The sequence below is a fragment of the Xiphophorus couchianus genome, chromosome 3 (genome assembly GCF_001444195.1).
Source record: "Xiphophorus couchianus chromosome 3, X_couchianus-1.0, whole genome shotgun sequence".
Taxonomy (NCBI): Eukaryota; Metazoa; Chordata; class Actinopteri; order Cyprinodontiformes; family Poeciliidae; genus Xiphophorus; species Xiphophorus couchianus.
In genome coordinates this window covers 4531639-4538512 of record NC_040230.1, presented here as the reverse complement: position 1 = coordinate 4538512, position 6874 = coordinate 4531639, and positions in this window count along the sequence as shown.

Sequence of the window (6874 nt, the reverse complement as noted above, 5' to 3'; positions counted from 1 at the left end):
CAATGCTGGCCATTATCTCACTATACTATAAGAGCAGAGAAAGACTCCTGCACAGGAGAGACAGTCAGAAAAGAGTCAAGTCAAGTTTATTTGTATAGGATATTTCAGCAACAAGGCACTTCAAGGTGTTTACGTCATAAAAACATAATACAATTATGAAACAAGCAATAAACTTTACATTTTGTCAAATGCCATTATCAAAAATCATCAAGCAAATACACATTAAATATGTTGACCAATGACACGACAACTCTAAACAGGTGGGTTTTTATAATAACCTTTATTTAACTAGATAAGAACCTTGTTCAGATCTATGATCTGTTTTTCAAGAGAGATCTGGCCTTATTTTTAAGGAACTTAGTTTTTTAGCTGCAGTTCTCTGGAAGTTTGTTCCAGATTTGTGATGCATAGAAACTGAATGCTGCTACTCCATGTTTGGTTCTGGTTCTGGGCATTAATCAATCAATAAGTCAACTTTATTTATACCATTAGGTAGATTTGGTTACAATAAGGTGAGTCAGCTTTTTTGCTATACAGGAATATTTACATCGTTGCAACAATAAATATAAATATAACTTGATTCAAAATGGCCCAGTGCAGAGCAGATTAGACATAGAAGACCTGAGTGGTCTGGAAGGTTGATATAACAACAACAGGTCATTAATGTCTTCTGGTGCTAAGCCATTCAGTGATTTATAAAGTAAAAACAGTATATTAAAGTCTATTCTTTGAGACCAACAGAAGGGCAAGGATACTGCTGTATTTGAGGTTAGCTGGAGCGTTCTTCAGAGGAGCCAGACAGGTTGTCAGGAGAACTTGACACCCTGGCCCTCTCTGACTCCTCGTCCGTCTGTCTGTCTGTGGTGAGCATTGAACTTCCAGCCCACTTTGAACTGGAGCCTTGTAGACTCCAGAGCCAAGTCGCAGAGATGGGCAACCCCGTGAATGAAGGGGATAGATATCATGATTCAGGACTTGTGTTGTTCATGTGCGTTATTGATTGCCAATTGGAGCTGCTGCTGAAGGAGCAGGATTGGGAAAGAGTGAGCCAGAAAAGGAACTGGAGGAAAATGCTGTCAGTTGTAGTCAGTAATGCTGTATCAAGCGGCTGTGGGTAGCTGTGTTTCCTCAGGAAAAGAAATGGGAGTTTCTGTGATTATTGTACATCACAAGAGTGACAAATTCAACATACACAGATTTGATAAGCTAGCACTCTATTGTGTTTTCAACTGATTTTCTTGAATGGCAGCAGAGGGACACTTTAGCCTGAGCACAGCACGTCAGCTTGCGGTGCCCTGCACACTGCAGACGACTCAGCGGTTGCCTTTTGAGGCCCTCTGTGCTTTGTGAGCTGTGACAGAGAGCTATTGACGGGCACGTGGCTCTGCAATGTTGTTCGGGGGTTCGCTGGCCACCGCTCTGACCTTTGACACCCCATACATGCAGCAGCCCTCATTGTTAGTGGGGAAGGAGGAAGACACAAGAGCAGAAGGAAGAGGATAGATGACCCTCTGGCTCCATGCGTTTGGAGTCTCCCTCCCCCCACAACCTCACCCCTCCCTTCTTAACACCATCCATCCCTGCCCCCTTCCCTTACCCCTCCTACCCCACACACACTCCACCTTATGCTGATCAATGACAGTTTCATGTGGCTTCTCTGGGCCTGCAGTGACGTGTGTCCTATTGATTTATCGACATTACTCCAGGCAAGCGAACCCAGAAGCCCCCTCTCTCAGTAGGCAGCCCGGCTCCAGCCCGGCAGAACCATGCCTCCCTCCCTACGCTGGGTGGGCCCATGCCAAGTCATCCAACTGTACCGCTCTCTAGAAGCATTAGCTGCACACAGCCAAACAGGATTTTAATATGGATGCGTGTATGTCACCGAGAATGCTTTTAAGCTTTGCCCCCCTCCCTCTGCTTATTGAGCTTCACCCCTTTCCCCAAATTCTCCATCCTAACCACCATGAGTCGGGTAATGGGGACAATGAGGGAGACACCCCGTCTCTCACAAATGCATTTACTGTCGCCTCCGATTTCCAGAGGCTACTATTCCACTTTTATGGTTAAAAGGTTCTTTTCTTTAAACCATGTCAATGTCATGCCTATGTGGCGATGGCTCATCCTTGTGGCTATTACTCTCATTTGATTCTCTTCCTCTTTTTCCTCATATAGGTGGGAGGGGGTGTTCAGAACAGCCCATCCTTTCACGCCCCTCAGGGGTCTCCTGTGTCCAGTGAAAGGCCAGTGGATTCAGGGAAGGGGAGGAGAAGAGGGCAGCTGGACACTCCCTGTGGCCTGGCTGTACTTACTGATGTGGGGGCTTTAGAGGTAGGCAATCCAACACCATTAAGATGGGACTATGGAGTTGGCAGCTGGGCCTAAAAAAAGAGGAGGAGGAGAAGGTGGGGGTGGAGGGAGCTCAGAGATCAGTGACCTGGCCACAGTGTCCAGCTGGGGGGGTCATTTCGCAGCCCACCTCCGGCCACGTGCTAGATGACCATCTGGGGATGTGGACAAGCACCCAACACAAGCAGAATCATCTTCTTAGTTGCAGATGCTGTCAACAAAAGTCAAGAAATCTGTTGGGATAATCCAGTGGAAGGTAGGAGGGGGCACTGCAGCTGCACATCTACTCTTTCACTGAACATGGGACAGATTTACCCCCCAAAAGTACCTTTAATGGTCTACAAATAACCCTACTGTGTCTCTCTAGTTTGGCCAAGCAAAAGTATTCTTATCCCTTTTAATTTTCCATATTCCCTTATTGTCCATGTTGCAGGTTCAAACACCAATGAATTTTAATAAGATTTTACAAAGAGATCAACAAAAGCAATTGTTAATTTTGAAGTGAAAGTTTAAATTTTGTTTTCACAAATTTGGATCTGAAAAGTGTGGGATGAAATTGTATTTCAGCCTGAGAGGTCCATTGTAACTCTGGAGAAAATGGAGACATCCACGGGTCACATTGTACAAGCTGTTGACAGGACAGCTATTAGGAATGCAAGTCCTTAACAGAACTGACAAGAAGAACATTATTGTTCAATTGCAGTGGATTGCATTTGATTTTATTTGGGGGCAACAGGGCAAAAGGAGCTCATTTTCACACCACACTTTTCAGATTTGTTTCTAGAATAAAATTTGGAATTAGGTAATATTATCCTTTCATATCACAAGAATGCACTACTTTGTGTTGGTGTGAAAAATAAAGTATGATTTAACTAAATGTGCAAAATTTCTAAAAGTGTGAAGACTTTGCCAAGGAATGATAGTTAAGGTTAAATTGGCGAAGAAGTGCAATTTTGAAACAATAAATTGAGTTTTTTGGCTCCGACATCTAAAATTTACTCAATTTGCAGGTTTAAAAGTGAGAAAAGCAAAATAAAAATCTTCTAGCAGGCTACGCTGAGAGGAGGGTCGGTGATTTAATGATGGCAGCAACACTGGATTGATGACTGCTTTCTTCAGAAATCAAAAACCAAATAAGAAAAAATAGGGTACTGAATAAAGAAAGGAGCTTGAGTGTCTGTTGATTTGTATTATCAAAGTTGGACTTTCATCAGTCTCAGCTGGACCACCAGATTCTCTTTGAGCTGTGATGTTCGCTTTGATGAATCCGATATGAGAACAGATTAGCACCAAGTTGTTTCTATTTCTGACCTCACCCTTATTTCTCCTTCAAAACTCCCACCCCCATCTTTCTCTCCTCCTGTTTTCATCATCCTCTCCTTCTCCCACAATCCTTTTGTCTTAAACTGTTTAAGGTGATCAAATTTGGCCCATCCTCCCACGATGGTCCGAAGGGATCAAAGGTTGCTGACCCCACCCTGATGTAATGAGGAATCCCTCATAATAAATAGAGGTCCAACTAAACAGATCTGACCTTCCAGATGTTTCTATGAGCTTAAAAAATTCAGGGTTTTTTTGTTTATCTTTGGGGATTCTTTAATCCCTTTAACATTTATCATAGTTCTCATGAAAGCGATCTTTGGGTTCATGTCTGATTGGAATCTAATTTGATTGACATAGACCCATGGTGAAATAATAATGCGTATGAGGTAAGCGAGGGTTGGTGGTGTAGTTATTGTTCTACGAAACTCTGGAATCCTCCAGTGTGCTGAAAGAAATTCATAAAAGTGGTGGAGGGGTGCGGTGGGCTGCAACTGTGCACCAGTGCAATCTGTGGTCAGCACTTCTTCTTCTTCACAGCCAATACCGTGATAGGAAAGAGAAATCCTCATCTGAAATTTGATTAATTGCTGTCTCTCCGCCTCTCAATCCAAACATTGGTGAAAATGGAGGCTGGTTGACAGGACAAATACATCAGCCACACGAGCTGCAAGCCCCTGGCAAGCAGAGGCATTTCTTATCCTGTAACAGGATATCCACATACAGCGAGGTGTGGAAAAGTGAGAACTGCATCGTCTTCATTTGGACATAACAAGGGAGAAGGCGGGGGAGGAGCACGGAGGGGAGGGGAAGTCAGCCAGCCAGGCAGCTCGCTAGGTTGGGCTGAGGAGTATCGATTGATTTCCCAATAGCCTCTGGTCCATGAGCGGCGAACCCTGGCCTCTGTTGCTAGGTGACCACACCATCCAAGATGGAGAGCGGGGTGATGAAGGGTGACAGCAGCTCTGAGGGTCAGCAAGGCCACTGGTCATTCTGCAGCCCCCTGAGGGACGCTCCGGACATGCAGATAATGCAATGAAACTGGACCTCCACTTGAAGCGAAAAACAAGCAAAGCAGAACTGTAGAAATGACAATGCGAGAGAGGCAAAGCCGCGCCACCATTTTGGTACTACACTGCCAGGATCAATGCACCGTCTGCGAATTGTTTTGCAGCTACGGTGTATATATGTTTTTTATGACATGCCTTATGATGAAATAAAAGTGGAAAGAAGCTGTTAGATGTGTTTTATGTTAGCTTTCAGCTTTCACATCACAGAATCTTCCACAAAAAAAAAAGAAAATGAATTCCATGAAAAATATTTATAGCACCCATGTGATTTCAAAAGGGCTGTAGACCATATATGAAAATATTGATTTGACAAACCAAGGGCTATTCAAATAGTCATAGTCCAAAATATATTGCCTAAATTTGGAGACTGAGGATATTGCTTTTTCTATACCTTGTTAAAGGAGCAAAGCAATTCACAGACATGTAGAGTTTACTGGATTGTCCTTCAGTCTAAATAAAGCTTTGTAAACACTTCCAGTACTGTGAAAACAATAGTTGCCCCTCTCCAGAGTTATTGTGTTTTTTGCTATTATGCCACACTGGATGTGTGACATTCATTAAATGATGATTTAAAGAATTAACTATCCAAATCAGTGTGACCATCATCTGTGAAAAAATAATTACCCTAATTTTTCAAATCATAAATTAACTTTGACTGTAACTCTGTTTTTTTTGTTTGTTTGTTTTCACCCGGGGCTGAAAATTAACCAGAAGCAGAGTAAAAATCCACAAGTCTCTCATCTCTGAGGAAAAATATCAAACAGGAGAGAACCGCAGACCTCAGTTGCCTCAGTTAATATTAATGATTCAGCAAGATTGGGAATGAATGATTTGATATAAGAATGATAAGAAGATTGGGCAGAAATAGCTGACATATGCAAAGTTCCAAAGCAAAGACCACTGACCACCAAAAATCACAAAGATCATTCTCACATACACCAAAAAATAAAAGATAAAAATCTTGACCCTTTGCCTCCTCCAAATTTTTTGAAACAATGTTTTGTTGGATAACTGGATGAAAACTAAAGTAGTTTTTCAGGACAAATAAATAAATTCTGCAGCCAAGCATGATGCTGGTAGTGTGATGGTGTGGCTGCTTTGATGGAACCATGAATAAAACTTTCTAACAGAATATATTATTAATGTGAATGCCTGGGCAGTTTTCACTCTCTGAAGCGTGCCACCAAATTCACCTCTGCAGGGCTGGCTCAAGGTTTTATGGGGCCTTAAGCAGAATTTGATTTAGCCCCCCTTCTTGTTAAGAATATTACCACCACTAACAACATTTCACACAAATTTGGTGAAATCTGGAAGAGCAGGATAAATTTAATTGGCTGAAATTAAAAGCAATAATTATTTTTTTATGTGCTGAGATACATTTGCGAATAAACCAATATGAGACAAGCAAAAAAGATTTAACTTGCACTGTCAAGTTGTAACAATGTTGACACAATAATAAAAATACTTTAACAAATGGTTTCATTTGTTAAAGTATTTTTATTAGATCCAGCAAATCCTAAATGTAAATTGTAAACAATTTAAAACATTTTAATTCAATAAATATTACTTTAGTAATCCCAAAGGGAAATACAATTTTGTTATAACGCATATAACACAAACATACAAATACAAAGGCTGTGAGCTGGAGGGATCTCCAGTATCAGTCAGTATTGCAGGGGCTCTGAAGAAACCTCTGATTTAACAAACTCAGGTGTTTTATAAAAGTCTCATTAAAGAGGATGGTCAGGGCTGTATTTGGTTTCTGCCAAATATGGCACACTGAACTGTTAGGTTTAGGGGGGAATTACTTTTTCAGAAAGGGTCGGGTTTTATGGATAACTATTTGTCTTTAATAAGTAATCTCATCACTTAAAAGCTGAATTTCATATTTACTCAGTTTACTCTGGTCTGAAACATTTAAGTATGACACACAGCAGAAGAAATCTGAAGGGAGGAAAAAAATCCTTCACACTGTAGATCCATAGAGTGAAGTGAACTAATTCACACATTGAAATCATAAACTGTTTAGAAAAATTTACATTTTCATTGATTGTAAGCACGCAAGTAGAATATTGCCTGCTTATAATGTTAAGTATTACTTTTGACACCCACATCTGCTGTGTTTTGTCTTAAATGAA